This window comes from Arachis ipaensis, chromosome B08, assembly GCF_000816755.2.
Source record: "Arachis ipaensis cultivar K30076 chromosome B08, Araip1.1, whole genome shotgun sequence".
In the NCBI taxonomy this organism is placed as follows: Eukaryota; Viridiplantae; Streptophyta; class Magnoliopsida; order Fabales; family Fabaceae; genus Arachis; species Arachis ipaensis.
The window spans coordinates 121,703,710-121,729,107 of record NC_029792.2 but is presented as its reverse complement, the minus strand read 5'-3'; the positions used below and the strand labels follow the sequence as shown (position 1 = coordinate 121,729,107).

Sequence of the window (25,398 nt, the reverse complement as noted above, 5' to 3'; positions counted from 1 at the left end):
GTGTTTTGGTGGGGAGCAGAGAGGGGGCAGAGGGGTATGGGGGAAGAGAATGGGGGCGCGATGGGGGTAGGGTTTCGCGTGACTGGGGGTTAGTGGATTTGAATCCACGCAAACTCGTGGGGCACGCGATCGCGTGGCTGGGGTGAAATAGGATTGACGCGGTCGCGTGGTTGACGCGATCGCATGGAATAGGTAAAAGATGAATGACGCGGTCGTGTGAGGCACGCGACCGCGTCGCTGAAAATTGTGCTAAACGCACAATTCCAGCGTCGTTTCAGCACAACTCTCTGTCTCCATTTAGGGTGCCATGCTATCCACGCGACGCGAACGCGTCGCTCACGCTTTCGCGTGGGATGAGTTTTGTGCAAGTGACGCGTTTGTGCCAGGGACGCGAACGCGTGGGCCGTTTTGTGCTAAATGCACAACAGCCGCACGATTCCAGCCCAGATTTCTGAGCGTTGGATTTTTACGCCGATTTCCAGATCACGCGTTTGCGTGAGTGACGCGGACGCGTGGGAGGTGTTTTTCGCGAGTGACGCGAACGCGTTAGCGACGCGGTCGAGTGGAACAATTCGTGCCAAAGGCACGCCTCCAGCCACACTTTCGCGTGACTCTCTGTTCACTTTCCTTTACTTCATAATGCACGTGTGACGCGGACGCGTCGCGTGTTTTTTTTATATAAAATTATGCAGTTATGTAGTATGCAATGCTGATGCAAATGCTATGAATAACATTCAGGTTCAATGAAAATAATATAATATAAAAACAAACAACACGAAATAATTGAAAAAGAAACGACCATACCATGGTGGGTTGTCTCTCACCTAGCACTTTTAGTTAAAGTCCTTAAGTTGGACATTTGATGAGCTTCTCGTTATGGTGGATTGTGCTTAAATTCATCCAGAAATCTCCACCAATGTTTGGAATGCCAACAGCCTCCGGGGTCCCAAACTAGGCATGTAAAGCTTTTAAGCAGCTTCAAACAGATTCTCAGACTCCCGGGGTGATGAATGCCAGAATAGATTCCAGGATCCCAAACTTTGCTTTTAAATCCGCCTTTGTCTTGATCTCTATTCTTCCATCCGGGTGGTTTAGAATTTAGATTCTCACCAAGAAGACCAAACGTCTTCCGAGACCCATTCAATTGAACATGATACCAATCCGTGCACTTCGAATTGAAGCGTGGAACCTTATTGAATCTTGCGCACCAGCTCTGAGTACGAGCCATTTCCCTCTTACTCTTAAAGCCGCAGAGATCTCTAAGATGGTCATCTGTTTCAAGCAAACCATATTCAAGTGGAAAAGTAAAGATAAAGGTTAAGGATTGTACCAACTTGAAGCTTGTATTAGGTGGTAATGGCCTTGGGATAGGTGTTTCCAGTGGTTCTGTAAGTTCTACTCCCTTATATTCTTCTGTGAATTCCTCCACTTCTTTACAAGATTCTTCAACTGCAACTGCGTCCTGATCAAAGTCTTCCATGTCTTCCTCATCACTCAAGTCATAAGTCGGAGGTCGAGAAAAATCTACCTCCGCATCATCTTCGTATTCACTTGGGGAAGATTCTTCAATCTCAGAGAATTCACTTGCGGATGCAAGTTCATTACTAGGAGAACTTGACTTGTGACTATCATCATCAAGGAAACTTGCGTCTTGGGATATTTCGTCTAGTTCTTCATAAAATACCTGCTTTGGGGGTTGTGCACTATCCTCCTTAGCATCAATAGTAACGTCCTTGACGGAATTTTTCACAACTCTGAATTCCCATGGAGGTTCAGCATCTCCTAAATCTTCAATCAGTACTTCTTCTTCTTGGATAATTTGAGCTTCCTCCAATTGTTCTAGAACAAAATTATGCTCATTACTGCCCACTGGGGTTTCTAGTGTCTCCTTCATGCTACGTTCGTCATTAGATTCTCCACATAAAGCTATTGGAGTTCCTTGAGTGTCTAAACGTCTGGAAGATAATTGATTTATTGCTTGCTCCAGCTGATGAACGGCTGTATGAAGTTGATCTACTGTTTCCTTGAGGCGAGCCTGTGATTCTTGAGGTGATGGATATGGACATGGTACATAGGGAAGTGGCGGTGTTTGGGAGTAATTGGATTGGAATTGGAGTAAATAAGGATCACACGGTAGTGAATGGTGAAAAGGAGCTTGTGAGTGTGGTGGTTCGAAGTTATGTTGAGAGGATGGTCTATAAGCACAGGGGGGTGGGGCTTGTTGGTAACTACCAGGAGGTCCACCATATCTATCAGCTTGGTATGCATTGTAGAATGGTCTTTGTCCATGATATCTTGGAAGGTGTTGTTGCCGAAAGGGTTGATCAGATCCTCTTGGCTCCATCCATCTTTGATTGCTTAGACCTTGATGCATATTTCTGTTATAGCTTCTATTCCCTTCAACAAATTCAGAACCAAACTCAAAGCGAGAGGGGTGAGAGTTCATAGTAACTAAATAGAAATAAAAAAAACAAATAAACAAGTTAAAGAAAAACATTTACAATAACCAATAATAAGGCACACGTTTGCAGTTCCCCGGCAACGGCACCATTTTGAAGAGAGAACTTTTGCGTGGTCTAGAAATTCACAGATAAATCCTCGTTGCAGGTATAGCTTCTAAACCAACAAAAGTCCTTTCTTACAAACGTTTTGGTTGTCACAAGTAACAAACCCCTTAAAAATTGATAACCGAAGTATTTAAACCTCGGGTCGTCTTCTCAAGGAACTACAGGGAGGTATGTTCTTATTATTGGTTATGAGTTTTGTAAATTGGGGGTTTTAAAGGTAAGGAACAAGTAATTTAAATGACAAGTAAAATAAATAAATAACTATAAAATAAACTCTTGGCAAGGTATGAAAATTCGGAAGTCCTATCCTAGTTATTCTTATGAGAATTGAAGTTAATCCCACTTAGTTAACCTTCTCTAAAGCAAAGGAAAGTCAAGTGAACAAATTAGTTAGATTCCCAAGTCCTAGCCCACTCCTAAGGAAAGACTAGAGTTAGTGGAATTCAATTCAATTAGCGAACATAACAATCAATCACGATAAGTTTAATGACTCAAGAATTTTCAGTTAATCAATTAAAGCCAAGGATATAAAAAGCTAAATAAGAATCACAAATCTGAAATACCTTAATTGCATTAATAAGAGAAAATCAATCTAAACATGAAGAGTTCATAAGCCAAATTAGCAACATAAGTAATTAAATGAGAGCATTAAAGTATCTGAAAGTAAAAGAGAAATATAAAGTAAAAGGAATATTGAACCTGATAAAGAGTTGAAATACTAAATTGAATTAATAAGAAATCCTAATCTTAAAACCTAAGAGAGATGAGAGAACCTCTCCCTCTAAAAACTACATCTAAATCATGAAAAGTGAATAATTGGAGGCCTCCTTTGAATGGATGCATTCCCCCACTTTATAACCTCTGATCTGTGTTTTCTGGACTTGGATCTGGGCCAAAAAGGGTCTCAGAAATCGTTGGTAGCATTTTCTGCAGTTTTTGCATGTGGCGTCTGTCACGTGTCCGCGTGGGTCACGCGATCGCGTCATCTGGGAGTTTTCCTTGTCACGCGTTCGCTTCGGTCACACGTACGCGTCATCTGCGTTCTGCTCAAGGCACGCGTTCGCGTCAGTCACGCATTCGTGTCGCTGCCTTTTCGCGCTGGGCATGCGGCCGCGTCGTCCATGCGTTCGCGTCGCTGCCAGTTTCTTCAAAAACTCCATTTTGTGCTTTCCTTCCATTTTTGTATGTTTCCTTTCCATCCTTTAAATCATTCCTGCCTTAGGAGATCTGAAAATACTCAACACACAAATCACGGCATCGAATGGTAATAACAGGTAATTAAAATAATTACTTTTAAAGCATAGGAAACATGTTTTTCACATACATCACATAATAAGGAAGGGAAAGTAAAACCATGCAATTTACATGAATAAGTGGGTGAAGGATTAAATAAATCACTTAAATTGAGCACAAAACATATCATAAAATATGGGTTTATCAATTGTCTCCTGCAGAATTGTTTGCAATAACAAATTCAGGGACAGGATGCACAGATTTAGCTTTTTCTTGATCTTGGGCTTCACTCAGGTTGTCGTCCACTTGATTACCTGCATGACCATCTTCCAGGACACTTGGAACAAAATTAGAATTACAAAATGTAACGTGTATGGTTTCTTTAACGATCCTAGAGTCTTTGTAGAACACTCTAAAGGCTTTGTTAGAGTTGAGCATCAAACAAAAATACATTCATACAACTTTGGATCAAACTTTTCCAAATTATCTTTTGTATTTAACACAAAGCACTTACATCTAAAGGCATGAAAGTATTTAAGATTTGGAGGAGTTCCCTTCCAAAGCTCATGAGGGGTTTTCCTTAAAAATTTTCTAATGATAGTTCTATTTAGAATATAACATGTTGTGCTCACAACTTCAGCCCAAAGGAATTTAGGTACATCACTTTCACAAATTATTGCTTTAGCTATTTCTTGAAGGCTTCTATTTCTTCTTTTCACAACACCATTTTGTTGTGGTGTTTTCGGACAAAAGAAATTGTGTGATATACCTAATTCATCACAAAATTATTCAAAATATTGATTTTCAAATTCTTTACCATGATCATTTATAATAGAAGTAATTCTTAAATCTTTTTCATTTTGAACCTTTTTGCAGAAAATACTGAAAGCTGAAAAAGTATCATTCTTGTGAGCTAGAAAGAAAACCCAACCAAATCTAGTGTAGTTATCAACTACAACTAAGCCATACTGTTTGCCTCCTAGACTTTGAGTTCTAGTAGGACTAAAAATATCAATGTATAGCAACTCCAAAGATCTTTTAGTTGAGATATCTTCCTTTAACTTGAAAGAACTTTTGGTTTGTTTACCCATTTGACAAGCATCACAAGTGATGTCTTTGTCAAATTTAATTTTAGGAAGACCTTTAACTAATTTCTTGTTTACAATCTTGGAGATTTGAAACATGCTTGCATATCCCAATCTTTTATACCATAACCATTTTTCGGAATCTATGGAGGTAAAGCAAGCTATATTTTGATCTCTAAGTTCCTCTAAAGTGAGACCATACACATTATCGTACCTTTTTGCAACAAACAATATATCACCAGAAATTTCATTTATGACCAAGCATTCAACCTTTTTGAAAGTGACCCAATATTCTAAATCACACAATTGACTAATACTAAAAAGATTGTGTTTCAATTCATCAACCAAGAAAACATTGTCTATGAAAGTAGAGAAATCCTTACCCACTTTTCAAATAGCAATAATCTTACCCTTTCCATTATCACCGAAAGTCACAAAACTTCTATCATACTTGTTGATTTTGATGAAGAACGTAGACTTTCTGGTCATATGCCTTGAACATCCACTATCTAGATACCACATGTCCTTTTTTTTCTTGGATGCAAGGAAAATTTGTACAAAACTTCAAGAGATCTTAGGTATCCAAATAAATTTGGATCCTTTGATGTTAATTGGTGCATAATTTATAACCCACAAAATAACCAGCAAGTGCACCGGGTCGTACCAAGTAATACCTCAAGTGAGTGAGGGTCGATCCCACGAGAATTGATAGATTAAGCAACAATAATTGAGTAATTGGCTTAGTCAGACAAGCAGAAAAGAGTGTTTAGGTCTCAATTGCATCAAACAGTAAATTTAGAAAATCAGAAAGCAAGCAGTAAATATGTTGTGAAATATATGAGTAAAACAGTTAAAGTTTCAGAGATATTTACGGATTAACTTTTTTTTACCAACTATTTTAATCATGCAAGATTCAATTCATGGCAAACTATATGTGACTAAACCCTAATTCCTTTGACCTTTTTAGTCTCCTCTAACCTTCATCAACCGCCAATTCCTTGGTCACTTGATTCCAATTAGAGGGTTAAGTTCAAAACTAGTTTATGTGCCGCAGAAACCCTAATTATCCAAATATAAGAGGATTATATGTCACGTATCTCGTTAAGTTCAGATAATTAGTGATTTAGGAGAATTTGTTTTCAAGCTGTTGTTCAGGTAAAGAGCTTTTCCAAGATTCACAAGAACTCAATTAGAATAAGGGTTATACTTCCGTTCTACCCAGATTCATAAGATGAAGGACAAAAATAATTCTTGGAATTGAAATCAATACATGAATTAAAATATAAAAGTAATAGTATTAATCCATAGAATAAACAGAGCTCCTAACCTTAACAGTGGAGGTTTAGTTGCTCATGGTTCAGAGAGAAAACAAGGATTCTGAAAAACTGTAAAGTGCAAAATGAGGTAAGAGAGAAGATAAGAGCCCGAAGGGCTTATTCTTTTCCCTTTTATATCTAATCCTAATTAATATAAAATATATTTTCTAAAACTAAAAAATATCTTTTTCTATTTGTACCTAAAATAAAAGTTTTAATCAAAAAATAAATAATATCTTCGTTGCCATCATAAATTTGGACGTGGGTACCATGGCTTGTGTCAAAACTAGTGCCTAACTTAGTGCAAAAATCCATCCTGGTGCCTAACTTGGTCTCAGAGTCCTTCTTGGCGCTTGCCTTGGCAGCAAGCTTTTGGAGAATTTGTGGTTCTGGCGCCTAACTTGAGAAGTTCCAACTTAGGCGCCACCTTAACCATACCAAATGGGAAGGAAGTGTATACCATTATATATCGTTGGAAAGCCCTGGAAGTTAGCTTTCCAATGATACTAAAATCACGTCAATTAGACCTCTGTAGCTCAAGTTATATCCATTAGAGTGCAGGGAGGTTAGGGTTGACAGCATCATCCACTTTCTTCCTCTTCTTCTATAAAACTCTGTCAAATCCATCCGAATGCTACATGAAATAAACAAAATTGTACACAACTCAAAGTAGCATTCATAGTGGCTAAAAATTATTTAAATCTTGATTAAACTTAACAATTTAAATGCAAATTCACTAGGAAAAGATAGGAAAGATGCTCACGCATCATTAATCCACCTTGGTTGCCCAAGTGCATTGAAGTCATTTTCCACTTTATATACTTTGTTTCCTATTTTGCTTTCAACAATGAAACATTGATAGGATTAATTACGATCTTTTTTGCAACTGTGACTGATTTTTTTTTGCAGATTTTTGAAAGTGATTTGAAGTTTGTAATTTTCTGGTTCTTGAAGTTGATGCTTCGGTTTGAGCAAGTGATCTTTAAAAAACTGCATCACTTTCATTAAAGTCACCCAAACCAGATTTTTTAAATGAGGATTTGGTTCTTGAGGTTGATGCCTTGGTTTTAATAAATGATTTTTCAAAAACTACATCATTTTTGGTAACATAACCCAACCCATATTTTTCAAACAATGGTCTTTGATTAGCTAGCAATTTGTCCAAGTTGCTGGAACTTTGTGCAGATTGAGCTGAACCATGATTCAAATCTCTAATCACCTTATGTAGTTTATTATTTTTTGCAATAAGATCAAGTGAAGCATTGACCGAACATTTTCCTTTAAACTTTTCAATTTCAGACTTAAGAAATCTATTTTCTTCAACTAACTCAGAGGCACTTTCGGTTTCCTTCATCTTTTCTTTAAGAAATCATTTTCTGCTCTTAAGGCATCATTTTCAGCTATGCATTTATTATATTTTCTGAAATATTTCTAACATGAGCAGTTAAGTCATCAATCATCGATTGTAAGTCTTCATTGGATAAATCAAAATAGTTTACCTCTTCTAATTGTTCTTGGTCGGCCTTGAAGCACACGTGAGCATCATATTCAAATTCTTCTTCTTCATCGGAATCATTCTCAAGATCTTCCCATGATGCCATTAGAACCTTCTTCTTGTCTTTCTTCATTTTGTCCTCCTTCTTGAGTTTAGGACAGTCATACTTGAAGTGACCAGTTTCTTTGCAGTGATGGCATATGACCTTGGTGAAATCCCTTTTAAGCTCCTTTAAACTTGAACATTTGCTCTTTTCTTTGCCTCTCATTAGCCTTCTCAACCTCCTAGCAAAAAATTCAATTTTAGAATTTGAAAAACTATCATTGGAATCATCTTCCAATTACTCAACTTTTGACTTTAGGGCCACTCCATTTCTTTTTGTGTCTTGGCTGGTGTGTATGGTTTCATATGTAAGTAATTTTTCTCTCAACTCATCATATATTAATGGACTCAGATTATTGCTCTTGGTACCACAGTTGCTCTTGTTTCCCATTCTTTTGTGAGACTTCTAAGCACTTTTCTCACAAGTATATGTTCAGTACTGGTCATTCCCTTATCATCTAAGCTATTTATGATGATCGAGAATCTCTTGACATCTCATCAATGATTTCTTCTTCCTTCATGGAAAACATTTCATATTCCTTTTGCAACATATCTATCCTCATTTCTTTGACTTTTTGGTACCTTTGTGAATGACTTGGAGTTATCCCAAATCTCTTTCGTCGTCTTGTATCTAGATACCTTTCGATATTCCTCAAAACTAATAGCACAGTGCATCATGTTGATGACTTTGGCATTTAACTCCACTTTTTTTTTGTCTTCTTCGTTCCATTCGGCTTCTTCTTTGGAGTCACCACTCCTTCAACCCTTGTCTTGGTTGGAACTTAAGGACCATTTACAATGATCTTTCATATATTGTAATCAATGGATTGCACAAAGATTCACATCTTTTCCTTCTAGTAGATGTAGTTCTTGCCATTAAAGAAAAGTGGCCTGTTGTTGGACTGACCTTCAGTGAGCGTGTAAGCTACAGTGTTTACATCCATGTTATTTGCCATTGGATCTTTTCTCTAAGACGTGAAGCTTGATTCCTGAGACCTAGCTTTTGATACCAATTGAAGGTTCTTTATGATCTAGAGAAGGGAAGTTGAATCTCTGGCCTTCTTTTAAAACTCGATCAATTCAGCCTCAAGTTAGGAAGAGAAACAGTGCTTCCATTTTGACTGCGAGATTGATTATGCAGATGACAATTTTATTTTGTCTCATAACGAATGAAATCAAAAATAGAGCAGGGAAGCAAAAATGACACAGCCATGTATCCTGGTTCAGCTACCTTGTGCAATGTAACCTACATCCAGTATCCACCATAACAATGGTAGAATTTTCACTATCTTTTCAAGTATTACAAATACCAATTTCTAAGGATTCAACCTAATCCTATCAGAGTGATGCAGAAATTACAAACTACACTTACTATCTGCAAGTATACCGAGTTGTACAAAGTAATAAACTCACGGTAAGTGAGTGTCGATCCGATTAATGGATTAAGCAAGTGGTGCACGAAATTATGATCATTAATGGCGCCAACAACTTGGTACGCACAATTGTAATCTCAACTCTTTGTCACAACTCCGCACAACTAACCAGCAAGTGCACTGGGTCGTCCAAGTAATAAACCTTACGTGAGTAAGGGTCGATCCTACGGAGACTGTCGGCTTGAAGCAAGCTATGGTCATCTTGTAAATCTCAGTTAGGCAGATTCAGATGGTTATGGAGAATTGATAAGTAAAAGATGAATAAAATATAAAATAGGATAGAGATACTTATGTAATTCATTGATGAGAATTTCAGATAAGCGTATGAAGATGCTTTGTTCCTTTTGAATCTCTGCTTTCCTATTGCCTTCTTCCAATCCTTCATACTCCTTTCCATGGCAAGCTTATGTTGGGTTTCACCGTTGTCAATGGCTACCTCCTGTCCTCTCAGTGAAAATGGTCCAAATGCGCTGTCACCGCACGGCTAATCAGCTGTTGGTTCTCGATCATGTTGGAATAGGATCTATTGATCCTTTTGCGTCTGTCACTACGCCCAACGCTCACGAGTTTGAAGCTCGTCACAGTCATCCCTTCCCAGATCCTACTCGGAATACCACAGACAAGGTTTAGACTTTCCGAATCTCAAGAATGCTGCCAATTGATTATAGCCTATACCACAAAGACTCTGATCTCATGGAATGGAAGGCTCGGTTGTCAGGCAAGGCAACCATGCATCATGAACCAGGAGGCTAACAGATATGCACTCAAGCTATTGCAAGTAGAACGGAAGTGGTTGTCAGGCACGCGTTCATAGGTAAGAATGATGATGAGTGTAATGGATCATCACATTCGTCAGGTTGAAGAACGAGTGTATATCTTAGAGAAGAAATAGGCTTGAATTGAATAGAAAAACAATAGTACTTTGCATTAATTCATGAGGAACAGCAGAGCTCCACACCTTAATCTATGGTGTGTAGAAACTCCACCGTTGAAAATACATAAGAACACAAGGTCTAGGCATGGCCGAATGGCCAGCCTCCCAAAGAGGGTTCAATCATCAAAACATGATTAAAGATTGATTGAAAGATGAATTGAAAGATGAAAATACAATAGCAAAAGGTCCTATTTATAGAAAACTAGTAGCCTAGGGTTACAGAAATAAGTAATTAATGAAGAAATCTTCTTCCGGGCCCACTTGGTGTGTGCTTGGGCTGAGCATTGAAGCTTTCACATGTAGAGACTTTTCTTGGAGTTAAACGCCAGCTTTTGTGCCAGTTTGGGCGTTTAACTCCAGCTTTTATGCCAGTTCTGGCGTTTTGACGCCAAAATTTCTATGATGACTTGGAACGCCGATTTGGGCCATCAAATCTCAGGCAAAGTATGGACTATTATATATTGCTGGAAAGTCCAGAATGTCTACTTTCCAACGCAATTGAGAGCACACCAATTGGGCTTCTGTAGCTCTAGAAAATCCACTTCGAGTGCAGGGAGGTCAGAATCCAATAGCATCTGCAGTCCTTTTTCAGCCTCTGAATCAGATTTTTGCTCAGGTTCCTCAATTTCAGCCAAAAAATACCTGAAATCACAGAAAAACACAAAAACTCATAGTAAAGTCCAGAAATATGATTTTTATTTAAAAACTAATAAAACATAATAAAAACTAACTAAAATATACTAAAAACATACTAAAAACAATGCCAAAAAGCGTATAAATTATCCGCTCATCACAACACAAAACTTAAATTGTTGCTTGTCCCCAAGCAACTAAAAATCAAATAGGATAAAAAGAAGAGAATATACAATGAATTCCAAAAACATCTATGAAGATCATTCTTAATTAGATGAGCGGGGCTATTAGCTTTTTGCTTCTGAACAGTTTTGGCATCTCACTTTATCCTTTGAAATTCAGAATGATTGGCTTCTATAGGAATCAGAATTCAGATAGTGTTAATGATTCTCCTAGTTCAGTATGTTGATTCTTGAACACAGTTACTTTATGAGTCTTGGCCGTGACCCTAAGCATTTTGTTTTCCAGTATTACCACCGGATACATAAATGCCACAGACACATAACTGGGTGAACCTTTTCAGATTGTGACTCAGCTTTGCTAGAGTCCCCAATTAGAGGTATCCAGAGCTCTTAAGCACACTCTTTTTACTTTGGACCACGACTTTAACCGCTCAGTCTCAAGTTTTCACTTGACACCTTCACGCCACAAGCACATGGTTAGGGACAGCTTGGTTTAGCCACTTAGGCCAGGATTTTATTCCTGTGGGCCCTCCTATCCACTGATGCTTAAAGCCTTGGATCCTTTTTATTACCCTTGCCTTTTGGTTTAAAGGGCTATTGACTTTTTCTGCTTGCTTTTTCTTTTTCTTTCTTTTTCTTTTCTTCTCTCTTTTTTTTCGCAAGCTTTTCACTGCTTTTTCTTGCTTCAAGAATCAATTTTATTATTTTTCAGATTATCTAATAACATTTCTCCTTTTTCATCATTCTTTCAAGAGCCAATAGTTTTAACATCAAATTCAAAAATATGCACTGTTCAAGCATTCATTCAGAAAAATAAAAAGTATTGCCACCACATCAAAATAATTAATCTATTTTAAAATTCGAAATTCATGTACTTTTTTTTCTTTTTGCAATTAAAAACACTTTTTATTTAAGAAAGGTGATAGATTCATAGGACATTCATAGCTTTAAGGCATAGACACTTAGACACTAGTGATCATGTAATAAAGACACAAACATAGATATAACATAAAGCACAAATTTCGAAAAACAGAAAAATAAGAACAAGGAGATTAAAGAACGGGTCCACCTTAGTGATGCGCGGCTTGTTCTTCCTCTTGAAGATCTTATGGAGTGTTTGAGCTCCTCAATGTCTCTTCTTTGCCTTTGTTGCTCCTCTCTCATGACTCTTTGGTCTTCTCTAATTTCATGGTGGAGGATGGAATGCTCTTGGTGCTCCACCCTTAGTTGTCCTATGTTGGAACTTAATTCTCCTAGGGATGTGTTGATTTACTCCCAATAGTTTTATGGAGAAAAATGCATCCCTTGAGGCATCTCAGGAATTTCATGATGAGAAATTTTCTCATGCTCTTGTCCATGAGTGGGATCTCTTGTTTGCTCCATCCTTTTCTTAGTGATGGGCTTGTCTTTATCAATGAGGATATCTCCCTCTATGTCAATTCCAGCTGAATTACGGAGGTGACAAATGAGATGAGGGAAGGCTAATCTTGCCAAAGTGGAGGACTTGTCAGCCACCTTGTAGAGTTCTAGGGATATAACCTCATAAACTTCTACTTCCTCTCTAATCATGATGCTATGGATCATGATAGCCTGGTCTATAGTAACTTCAGACCGGTTGCTAGTAGGAATGATTGAGCATTGGATGAACTCCAACCATCCCCTAGCCACAGGCTTGAGGTCATGCCTTATTAGTTGAATCGGCTTTCCTCTTGAATCTCTCTTCCATTGAGTGCCCTCTTCACAAATGTCTATGAGAACTTGGTCCAACCTTTGATCAAAGTTGATCCTTCTAGTGTAGGGGTGTGCATCTCCTTGCATCATGGGGAAGTTGAATGCCAACCTTACATTTTTCGGACTAAAATCTAAGCATTTTCTCCAAACTATTGTAAGCCAATTCTTTGGATTCAGGTTCATACTTTGATCATGGTTCTTAGTGATCCATGCGTTTGCATAGAACTCTTGAACCATTAAGATTCTGACTTGTTGAATGGGGTTGGTGAGAACTTCCCAACCTCTTCTTCGAATCTCATGTCGGATCTACGGACATTTACTCCTTTTGAGATTGAAAGGGACCTCGGGGATCACTTTCTTCTTGGCCACAACTTCATAGAAGTGGTCTTGATGCACCCTTGAGATGAATCTCTCCATCTCCCATGACTCGGAGGCGGAAGCTTTTGCCTTCCCTTTCCTCTTTCTAGAGGTTTCTCCGGCCTTAGGTGCCATAAATGGTTATGGAAAAACAAAAAGCTTTAGCTTTTACCACACCAAACTTAGAAGGTTTGCTCGTCCTCGAGCAAAAGAAGAAAGAAAAGAGTAGAAGAAGAGGAAATAGAGGAGATGAATGGGGCTTAGTGGTTCGGCCAAAGGGGAGAAGGAGTGTTTATGATGTGTGAAAATGAAGGAGTGAAGATGGGTTTATATAGGAGTGGAGAGAGGGGTAGGGTTCGGCCATGTATGGGTGGGTTTGGGAGGGAAAGTGGTTTGAATTTGAATGGTGAGGTAGGTGGGGTTTTATGATGGATGGATGTGGATTGGTGAAGAGATTATGGAGAAGAGGGTAGGATTTGATAGGTGAGGGATATTTGGGGAAGGATGTTATGGGAAGGTGTGAAGAAGAGAGAGAGAGAGAGATGAGGTAGGTGGGGATCCTGTGGGGTCCACAGATCCTGAGGTGTCAAGGATTTCTCATCCCTGCACCATGTTGGCGTGTAAACGCCCCTTGCTTGCCAATCCTAGCGTTAAACGCCAGGTTGCTGCCCATTTCTGGCGTTAAACGCCAGCTCTGTGCCCCTTTCTGGCGTTAAACGCCCAAAATGGTGCCAGACTGGGCGTTTAACGCCCATTATGCTACCCTTACTGGCATTTAAACGCCAGTGAGCTTTTCCTCCAAGGTGTGCTATTTTTAATACTGTTTTTCATTCTGTATTTGCTTTTTCAGTTGTTTTTATGACTTCATATGATCATCAACCTACAGAAAACATAAAATAACAATGGAAAATAAATATATATGATTAAATAAAATTGGGTTGCCTCCCAACAAGCGCTTCTTTAATGTCAATAGCTTGACAGTGGGCTCTCATGGAGCCTCACAGATACTCAGAGCATGATGATGACCTCCCAACACCAAACTTAGAGTTTGAATGTGGGGGCTCTATTTGACTCTGCATTGAGAGAAGCTTTTCATGCTTCCTCTCTATGGTTATAGAAGAAGATCCTTGAGCTTTAAACACAAGGGAGTCCTCATTCACTTGAAAGACCAATTCTCCTCTGTCAACATCAATCACAGCTTTTGCTGTGGCTAGGAAGGGTCTGCCAAGGATGATGGATTCATCCATACACTTTCCAGTGTCTAGGATTATGAAATCAGCAGGGATGTAGTGGCCTTCAACCTTTACCAAGACATCCTCTACAAGTCCATAAGCCTGTTTCCTTGAATTGTCTGCCATCTCCAGTGAGATTCTTGCAGCTTGCACCTCAAGGATCCATAGCTTCTCTATTACAGAGAGAAGCATGAGGTTTATGCTTGACCTTAGGTCACATAGAGCCTTCTCAAAGATCATGGTGCCTATGGTACAAGGTATTGAGAACTTTCCAGGATCCTATCTCTTTTGAGATAATCTCTGTCTAGTCAAGTCATCCAATTCTTTGGTGAGCAAGGTGGTTCATCCTCCCAAGTCTCATTACCAAATAACTTGGCATTCAGCTTCATGATTGCTCCAAGGTACTTAGCAACTTGCTCTTCAGTAACATCTTCATCCTCTTCAGAGGAAGAATACTCATCAGAGCTCATGAATGGCAAAAGTAAATTCAATGGAATCTCTATGGTCTCAGTGTGAGCCTCAGATTTCCATGGTTCCTCATTAGGGAACTCCTTGGAGGCCAGTGGATGTCCATTGAGGTCTTTCTCAGTGGAAATCACTGCCTTTCCCTCCTCTATGCATTCAGCCATGTGGGACGTGTTTATGGCCTTGCATTCTCTCTTTGGGTTTTCTTCTGTATTGCTTGGGAGAGTATTAGAAGGGAGTTCAGTAACTTTCTTACTCAGCTGACCCATTTGTGCCTCTAAATTTCTAATGGAGGACTTTGTTTCAGTTATGAAACTTTGAGTGGTTTTAATTAGATCAGAGACTATGGTTGCTAAGTCAGAGGGGCTCTGCTTAGAATTCTCTGTCTGTTGCTGAGAAGATGATGGAAAATGCTTGCTATTGCTAAACATATTTCTTCCACCATTACTTTTGTTGAAGCCTTGTTGAGGCCTCTGTTGGTCCTTTCATGAGAGATTTGGATGATTTCTCTATGAAGGATTATAGGTGTTTTCATAGGGTTCTCCCATGTAATTCACCTCTTCCATTGCTGGGTTCTCAGGATCATAAGCTTCTTCTTCAGATGAAGCTTCTTTGGTACTGCCTGTTGCTGCTTGCATTTCAGACAGACTCTGAGAAATCATATTGACTTGCTGAGTCAATATTTTGTTCTGAGCCAATATGGCATTCAGAGTATCAATCTCAAGAACTCATTTCTTCTGATTTGTTCCATTATTCACAGGATTCCTTTCAGAAGTGTACATAAATTTGTTATTTACAACCATTTCAATGAGTTCCTGAGCTTCTGCAGGCGTCTTCTTCAGATGAAGAGATCCTCCAGCAGAGCTGTCCAATGACATCTTGGACAGTTCAGACAGACCATCATAGAAGATACCTATGATGCTCCATTCTGAAAGCATGTCAGAAGGACACCTTCTAATCAACTGTTTGTATCTTTCCCAAGCTTCATAGAGGGATTCACCTTCCTTCTGTCTGAAGGTCTGGACCTCCACTCTTAGCTTACTCAATTTTTGAGGTGGAAAAAATTTGGCCAGAAAAGCATTGACCAGCTTTTCCCAAGAGTTCAGGCTTTCCTTAGGTTGTGAATCCAACCATATCCTAGCTCTGTCTCTTACAGCAAAAGGGAAGAGCATAAGCCTGTAGACCTCGGGATCAACCCGATTGGTCTTGACAGTGTCACAGATTTGCAAGAATTCAGCCAAGAACTGATGAGGATCTTCCAATGGAAGTCCATGAAACTTGCAATTCTGTTGCATCAAAGAAACTAATTGAGGCTTAAGCTCAAAGTTGTTTGCTCCAATGGCAGGGATAGAGATGCTTCTCCCATAGAAGTCGGGAGTAGGTGCAGTAAAGTCACCAAGCACCTTCCTTGCATTGTTGGCATTGTTGTTGTTTTCGGCTGCCATGGCTTCTTCTTGTTTGAAATTTTCTGTTAGGTCCTCTCCAGAGAGTTGTGCTTTAGCTTCTCTTAGCTTTCTCTTCAAGGTTCTTTCAGGTTCAGGATCATCTTCAACAAAAATGCCTTTGTCCTTGCTCCTGCTCATATGAAAGAGAAGAGAACAAGAAAGTATGGAATCCTCTATGTCACAATATAGAGATTCCTTAAGATGTCAAAGGAAAAGAAGAGGAGAATAGAAGAAGGAGAAGAGAAAAATTCGAAAATTAATTAAAATAAAATAAAAATATTTTTGTTTTTATTTTAAATATTAATTAGAATTCAAAAATTAAAAAGAAAATAAAATTAAATTAAAATTTAAAATAATTAATTAATTAAAAAGAATTTTGAAAAAGGGGGAAGGAGTTTTCGAAAATTAGAGAGAGAAAATTAGTTAGGTGGTTTTGAAAAAGATATGATTGAAATAGAAAATTTTTAAAATCAAACAAAAAGTCAGGTAGTTAATTGAAAAAAAAGATTTGAAAATCAAATTTGAAAAGATAGGAAGTTAAAAAAGATTTTGAAAATTGATTTTTGAAAAAGATATGATTGAAATGATTGAAATTATTTTGAAAAATATTTGAAAAGGAAATTAAAAAGATTTGATTTTGAAAATTAAAGTTGATTACTTGACTAATAAGAAACTAAAAGATATGATTTTAAAATTTAAAGATTGAACCTTTCTTAATAGGCAAGTAATAACTTGAAAAATTTTTGAATCAAAACATTAAATGCTAATAGTAATTTCGAAAATTATGAAGCAAAATAAGGAAAAGATTCTGAAAATCAATTTTTAAAATTTTCGAAAAGCATTAAAGAAAAAATGAAAAAGATTTTGAAAAATTTTAAGCAAGAATTCGAAAATATAAAAAGGAAATTGAAAAATATTTGATTTTGAAAAAGATTTGAAAAGATAGAATTTTTAAATTGAAATTTATGAGTAAAATAAAGAAAGATATATTTTTTATTTTTGACTTTTTAATGAGGAGAGAGAAAAAACAACTAAATGATGCAAAACATAAAAATTTAAGATCAAAACTAATAATGCATGCAAGAACATTTTGAATGTCAAGATGAACACCAAGAACTTATTTTTTAAAATTTTTTTGAGAAAAGAAAAACATGCAAGATACCAACTTAGAAATTTTCAATGTTTAGACTCTAATAAATCTAAAATGCATATGAAAAACAAGAAAAGATACAAAACAATAAAAATTAATGATCAAACATATAAAATCATCAAGAACAACTTGAAGATCATGAAGAACACATGCATGAATTGTCGAAAATTTTTAAGAAAAGTTAAAAAGATGCAATTGACACCAAACTTAAAAATTGACACCAAACTTAAAAATTGACATAAGACTCAAACAGAAAACACAAAATATTTTTGGTTTTTATGATTTTACTAATTTTTTTGTAATTTTTTTCGAAAATTATATGGAAAAGAAAATAAAGAGATTCAAAATTTTTAATAAGAATTCCAGGAATCATGCAATGTTAGTCTAAAACTCCGGTCCAGGAATTAGACATGGCTTACTAGCCAGCCAAGCTTTCAGTGAAAGCTTCGGTCCAAAACACTAGACATGGCCAATGGCCAGCCAAGCTTTAGCATATCATTACGTTCAACAGCAAGATTGATAGAAATCAACAAGCCCTTGTGATGATAAGTTGAAACCTCGGTCCAAAAGGTTAGACATGGCTTCACAGCCAGCCAGACTTCAACAAATCATCATGAAACTCTAGAATTCATTCTTAAAAACTCTGAAGAACAAAATAGAAATACATATTTATTTTGAAATTTTTCGAAAAATAAAAGGTAAAAAGCTTAAACATAAAATAAAATTACCTAATCTGAGCAACAAGATAAACCGTCAGTTGTCCAAACTCGAACAATCCCCGGCAACGGCGCCAAAAACTTGGTGCACGAAATTGTGATCATCAATGGCGCCAACAACTTGGTACACACAATTGTAATCTCAACTCTTTGTCACAACTCCGCACAACTAACCAGCAAGTGCACTGGGTCGTCCAAGTAATAAACCTTACGTGAGTAAGGGTCGATCCCACGGAGACTGTCAGCTTGAAGCAAGCTATGGTCATCTTGTAAATCTCAGTCAGGCAGATTCAGATGGTTATGGAGAATTGATAAGTAAAAGATGAATAAAATATAAAATAGGATAGAGATACTTATGTAATTCATTGGTGAGAATTTTAGATAAGCGTATGAAGATGCTTTGTTCCTTCTGAATCTCTGCTTTCCTATTGCCTTCTTCCAATCATTCATACTCCTTTCCATGGCAAGCTTATGTTAGGTTTCACCGTTGTCAATGGCTACCTCCCGTCCTCTCAGTGAAAATGGTCCAAATGCGCTGTCACTGCACGGCTAATCAGCTGTTGGTTCTCGATCATGTTGGAATAGGATCCATTGATCCTTTTGCGTCTGTCACTACGCCCAACACTCGCGAGTTTGAAACTCGTCACATTCATCCCTTCCCAGATCCTACTCGGAATACCACAGACAAGGTTTAGACTTTCCGGATCTCAAGAATGCTGCCAATTGATTCTAGCCTATACCACGAAGACTCTGATCTCATTGAATGGAAGGCTCGGTTGTCAGGCGAGGCAACCATGCATCATGAACCAGGAGGCTAAGAGATACGTACTCAAGCTATTGCAAGTAGAATGGAAGTGGTTGTCAGGCATGCGTTCATAGGTGAGAATGATGATGAGTGTCACGGATCATCACATTCGTCAGAGCTCCACACCTTAATCTATGGTGTGTAGAAACTCCACCGTTGAAAATACATAAGAACACAAGGTCTAGGCATGGCCAAATGGCCAGCCTCCCAAAGAGGGTTCAATCATCAAAACATGATTAAAGATTGATTGAAAGACGAATTGAAAGATGAAAATACAATAGCAAAATGTCCTATTTATAGAAAACTACTAGCGTAGGGTTACAGAAATAAGTAATTAATGCAGAAATCTTCTTCTGGGCCCACTTGGTGTGTGCTTGGGCTGAGCATTGAAGCTTTCACATGTAGAGACTTTTCTTGGAGTTAAACGCCAGCTTTTGTGCCAGTTTGGGCGTTTAACTCCAGCTTTTATGCCAGTTCTGGCGTTTTGACGCCAAAATTTCTATGCTGACTTGAAACGCCGATTTGGGCCATCAAATCTCAGGCAAAGTATGGACTATTATATATTTCTGGAAAGCCCAGGATGTCTACTTTCCAACGCAATTAAGAGCGCACAAATTGGGTCTTTGTAGCTCCAGAAAATCCACCTCGAGTGCAGGGAGGTCAGAATCCAACAGCATCTGCAGTCCTTTTTCAGCCTTTGAATCAGATTTTTGCTCAGGTCCCTCAATTTCAGCCAGAAAATACCTGAAATCACAGAAAAATACAAAAACTCATAGTAAAGTCCAGAGATATGATTTTTATTTAAAAACTAATAAAAACATAATAAAACCTAACTAAAATATACTAAAAACAATGTCAAAAAGCGTATAAATTATCCGCTCATCAGCAAGCAATACACTACTAGAAAACTAGTTATTACAGATGGGTATTTCCGATGGATTTTATCCCACGGAAATACAAATGAAATTTCAGAGGGATTTTTTCGTCGGAAAACAAAAAAATGAATTAGCATAAATTACAGACGGAAAAGAAAATCCGTCGATAATTCTGTCAGAAAAATTAACTTTTTTCGTGAAAAATGGTTACAGACAGAAAATCCATCTGTAATTAAATAGACAAAAGGGTACATTTATTAAATTATTACAGACGAATTTTTTGTCTGTAATTTAAAATTTTCCGTCGGAAAATATTGATGTAAACCTAGCTTAACCCTAGTGTCTCGAACTTCATTCACAATTCACACACGTTCATTCACACTTCACACACGAGCTTCTTCCTCACGAGCTGCTTCTTCTCTGGTCGCATGAGCTTCTTCCGCCGTTGCCGCTGTTCGCATCACACGATCTCTCTGTCATCCCTTGCGTCGCACAAGCTCCTTCCGCCGCCGCTCTCGTCGCGTTTGCTCCCGTGGTCGCCATCGTTGCAGAGCTCCCTCCACCGCTCTCGTCGCTTCTGCTCCCTTCATCGCCGTCGTCACAGAGCTCTCTCCGCCGCCGCTTTTATCGCGTTTGCTCCCTTAGTGAATTTCATGTATAATCTGTTTTTGTGATTTTGGTGCTTAGGGCTCAATTTTTCTGTGCCAATTTTAGGTTTATCAATCTTTCATCGCAGTTTCTATCTTCTTGTTGCTGTTGGTGCTGTTAATGCAGTTTCTATCTTCGCAGTTTCTACTTTCTTGTTACTTTCTATCTTCGTGCCCCTTTTGTCGCGATAGTCTGAAGAGAGTATGATGAATCATGTTTGTTACTTTAAATTGACACATTCACATGGCAAAACAGAACATGCACTTAAGGGATCAAATTCAATTATACCATTGAACCATTTTATTCTCTTATTTGTAGGTATATATATGGTAGAGTTTCTCCTAAATTAGATGTATTTGCTTTTGGGGCTTTATGAGCTTATTTCTGCTAAAGAAGCTGTGATCAATGGTGGTGCTGAAATTAAGGGACTTATAGCTTTGGTGAATTTTGATACCCTACTATGCATTACTTCTTCTTTTGTGTGTGATAATTGATAACATTAGAGGGCCTAGTGGCTTTACATAAGTAATTCAGATTATCTTTATGTTCCTTCTTTTCTAATTTTTCTGGTGATTTTTGTGGCAGTTTCATCAAGTTTTTGATCAACCAGATCCTAAAGGTGGTCTTAAAGAACTGGTGGATCCTAGGCTTGGAGATAATTACTCAATTGATTCAGTTTTCAAGGTATTACCTACTAGGTCAATGGACTATGTGAGGCTCCTATTCAATTCTACCATTGAATTGGAGTGACTCGTGCCTATTTAATTATTATTATACTCTTTGCAGATCGCTACTCGCTCAGAGGTAAAAGGATGCAGATGGCTAGGATTTCACCTTATGTTAGGAATTAATAATCCTGAGTTTGTTCGAGGCAGTAAACTGGAGTTGTTTGTTAGGAATCAGAGGAGGTGATTTCTATTTTTAGCTGCAGGTTGGTATGATTACTCCATTATGCTTTAGAATTTACTTTGCTATTTTATTTGGAAAAAAGGAAAAAGTTATGAAAGCTTGATTTGAGAAAGAATTAGTTATATGCACTTCTCGACAAAATGGCCTTTGCCACTGTGTGATGTTTATGCTGAACTAAGTTGTATATAGCAACTTAAATTTGGTTCTTTAACTGTTTTTGAAATCTATATAATGTACTTTTTGTTACAATACCATTGAACATTGACAGTTAAAAATTTTATATATTTATAAAATTTGTATATTTGTATTCAAATTTGTTAGTTTTCAACAGTTGTGGGGCTGGCTGCACCCAGTTCCAAGTTTCTATGAAGTTCATGAACAAACTTCAGCATTGGGTCTGATGTTTGCTTTTCTGCTTTGCATGGCCACAAATTCTGAGATACAAGAGCCTTGCCACCTAGGACAGTAGACTTTTGCCACTATAATTAACAGCAAAATGATATAATTTGGTTAATAATGACAAAGATAAAACAAGAATATTGTTTATGGAATTAGTTTTTTCTTTATTTGTTTATGTCAGCTTCAATTTTCACTGCAATATTGTTATTTCTTTGTCAAGTTTCCTCAAACTGATTTTGTCTCTTTGAAGATGAGATGATACAAAGGAAGATTGGTTGTGATATACTTCTAATTATTAAATTTTTTTCATATTCTTTTGTATTTATCAAACAGGTTCTTTACAGCAACAATCTACTAACCTAACTATAGAGATTTTCTTGAGTAGACACAAGCAGTTGAGCAAATAGAAGAAAACTTGAAAGGATGTGCTATTTTCACCTCAGAAAGAGTTTAGGAGGCAATATGTTCCCAAGGCTGGCCTCAAAAGTTGGTAATATACTTGTTTCTTTGCCCTATTTTCTGCAGTGTCCTTTTCTCCTTCCTTGTTTTGGTATTTATTTTTTGTGTGAGATTATCCATGAAAATTTCACACTTTTTTAAGAATTTAATTTGGTGTACATCATTGTATAAAAGTTTCTATTGGTATTTATTTAATTTGCATGTATTATTTAATTTGGTATTTATCTTGCGCTGTGTGTTTGTTGTGGTTTGTTGGTGCAGTATTTTGTTTGAGAAAGAGAAAAAAGAGAAAGGAAAAGAGCGAGTTAAGAGAGAATGGCTGGTTCATCAGAAGAGGGACAGGTTATCGGTTGCCACTCCGTTGATGCATGGACCCAACAGCTCGAGAAGGGAAATAAATCTAAGAAACTGGTTTGTTCTTCCCTTTCATTTTTCCTTCCATTTATTCTTTTTCGATAAATCCCTATTGCTGTTATGCTTTTCCCTTTGGTATTCACATCGGCCTACTAAATTAACTGTGTTCTTTGTTTTTGGTTTTGTTTTCCTTCTAAGCTCTCATGTAATTGGCTTTTTATGTTATTAGTATGATGATTAACATGATGGCTACTCATTGTTACTGCTATCATTTCGTGTTTCTGAAACTTGACCCTAGGTTTATTTATCAAGCAACTTAGAGCTTAGTGGTTCTGTTACAAAACTAACTAGCCTAGCTAGGGGTTCCAATTGATCAAATTAAGAGGGTACAGAAACAAGATAATGATATGGAACACTGATTTTTCCCCTCTCATTTCTCGTTGTAGTAGTTAAGGCTTTGTTTGGTAAGTCTATCAGGATAGGAATTGGAAATATAAGATAGGAAGTCGTGTCCCATGTCCTCAGTGTCCTTAATTTTTGGGTGCAAACAGAAAATTCGATAAATTTTGTCCCAGATAGAGAAATGTTTGCTTGTTTCGGTAATTATCTTCTTCTCTACATTGATTTGTCTTCTAGTATCTTTATATTTCCATCACGAGATAGTTATCAAATTGGCCTAATTGATATATACAATTGAACTAGAACAATACTTGGACTGAATTTTTGGCTTTATTCTAATTATTTGAATGTGTTCTTGTTTGACAGTTGACTGAACAAAAATTGACAAGAAAGGAAGGTATAAGCTTTTCTTGTTTGAGGTTACTTGCTAAGATTAAAGCCTCGCTATCTTTCACTTGAAATTTCTGAAGGTTTTGATAAATTTTACCACCAATAGAGGCAGGAGGCTAATCTGATTCAATATGCTCTTATTGTCAATTATCTCTGTTTCCATCTCAATGTGTTCCTGTCCTAAATAACATTGTTCATCTTTTGTTGTTTAGGAAGCTTGCAGACAAGATTGCAACTTCTGGTTACTATGTGGTTGTTCCGGACTTCTTTTATGGTGAACCCTATGATCCTCAAAATACTAATAGACCTTTAGGAGAGTGGCTAAAAGATCATGGAACGGTTAGTTCTTTTTAATGATTCAACATTATTTCTTTGTTCATAATGATTCAACATTATTTCCCCATGATCCAAACCACAAGCTGCAAATCCACCATATCCTCTCTCATCCTCTCCTCTTTCTCCAATGAAACCTCTGATCAGTTCCTACTGTGATTCGATCCTCTGCTGATTGGAAGAACACTAGGAAGAACAAGAAGTGCAGAAGGAGGAACACTGAAAAAAGCAGTATAACATGTCACCATAAACATGCTTCTTCTTCTTCTTCTTTTCAGGATGTATGGTGTGTCCCTGGAATTGGATTCGCATCAGATCATGCTTCTGCTTCTGTGGATTGTGTGGTGGCAAGGAAGAATGCTTCTTCAAGAAGGAACCTTGATGCTGTTGAGAGAGCAACACATAGGGAAGAGGTATTCTTCTTTCTCCATCATCATCTTCTACTTCAATTCTTACTGTTTTCTTTTTTATTTATTTAATTGATTCATTTATGTTGTTTTCTCTTCTGACACTGCATTTTCATGTTCATATAACTGTTGTGAATTGAAGCCTCTTCTCTTCCTCAACTCAATGATAGTTCTTGATTGCTTAATTGATCAAAGACTTGTATAAAGTATCCAGTCACTGAATTGAATCTGAATCACTTGCTTTTAGACTTGTTCTGGTTTATTACATGTTCCAACTCTACTATTTCTATTTGGCAGCGTCCATGATCTTTAAAAAGAACTAACCCTGAGAAATCTATGGAAGAGTTCCAAATTGTTGCAGGCAGATACTTGAAATTTAATCAAAAGTAATTGCAGTGGTAACAACTCCTTTTTGGTTCTTTTTTCTAATAATTGCCTTATTTGTTGTCTGAGTGTAGATCGGATATAGTAAGGTAGACATTCTCTGCTCAGAAAGTGGGAAGCAGCGAATAATTTTGATGGACCGAGAATCTCAAGAAGCAAGTATATTGCCATCATCACTAAGAAGCTCAAGAAAGAATGAAGCTATCCATAAATTAGGATATTGAATCTTGATGAGTCCACTAGAAGTTATTTGTCATCTAATATATTTAGATTGTATTATTACATGGAAATAATTGATTCTTATTATAAAAAAAGCGTTTTGTACTCACTGGTGTGTTTTTTTATTTATACCATCAATAAAAATTTGTATTTATTAAATTTATATTTATTTTGTATGAAAATAAGTTTATTTTGTAATTAGAAAAATAAAAAAAATATATTTTACCTTACTGAAGGATTTACGGACGGATTTTCTATCTGTAATTAGAGTGTAAGATGATTTTTCAAAGTTCAAATTACAGACGAAAAATTTGTCGAAAAATCCGGCTGTAATTACAGACAAAAAATCCGTCTGTAATTACAGACAAAAAATTCGTCAGAAAGTTCGTCACCTTTGGGAAATGGATAGAAAATTTACAGAGGGAAAATCCGTCGGTAACTGGTAAAAATCCGTCTGTAATTTTCCGATGGAAAAAAAATCCGTCGGTAAATAATTTCCGACGGGGCTTTTACAGAGGGACAAAATCCGTCGGTAATTTTGTCGGTAACCAAAAATTCATCTGTAAATCTGTCTGTATTAATCCATTTTCTAGTTGTGATAGTTGATTGGTCATTCTAGTTAGACAAGTGAAATTGAGAGTTTTGAATATCAAATAAATAAAAGATAGAGAGTTGAACAAGAGCAAACTAAAATAGGTTAAGAAAAATAATATTATAAAGATAGTTAAGGTGTCAGAGATG

General features: G+C 37.2%; 1 long non-coding RNA gene across 1 annotated transcript; it reads left to right on the top strand.

The window, feature by feature from the left end:
* LOC110265762 lies at nt 5,025–21,536 on the top strand. The gene is made up of 3 exons (XR_002352081.1): nt 5,025–5,036; nt 21,036–21,040; nt 21,191–21,536. It is a non-coding gene; the product is annotated as an uncharacterized LOC110265762 (long non-coding RNA).